Genomic DNA, 254 nt, shown 5'->3' with positions numbered 1-254 from the left:
AAACACATATTTACCAAACATTTAAAGGTCTTTGATTAAAACAAACAAGTATAGGCTAAATTAAAAATGTTTGATGAACATCAGTAAAACAGTCACTATTATTTTCCACTCTTAACTCACATTACAATGAAACACACACATACTGTAAAATAGAACTTCTGGTTTCAACGTAAAAATATGAGTAAAAGGGATGCCTTCAATTTTTATGTCAAATGAAAAAACAGAACTTGTTCTGTTAACGTACGTCATGTTGT

The sequence above is a fragment of the Sphaeramia orbicularis genome, chromosome 8, assembly GCF_902148855.1.
Source record: "Sphaeramia orbicularis chromosome 8, fSphaOr1.1, whole genome shotgun sequence".
NCBI lineage: Eukaryota > Metazoa > Chordata > Actinopteri > Kurtiformes > Apogonidae > Sphaeramia > Sphaeramia orbicularis.
This window is presented reverse-complemented; position numbering follows the sequence as displayed.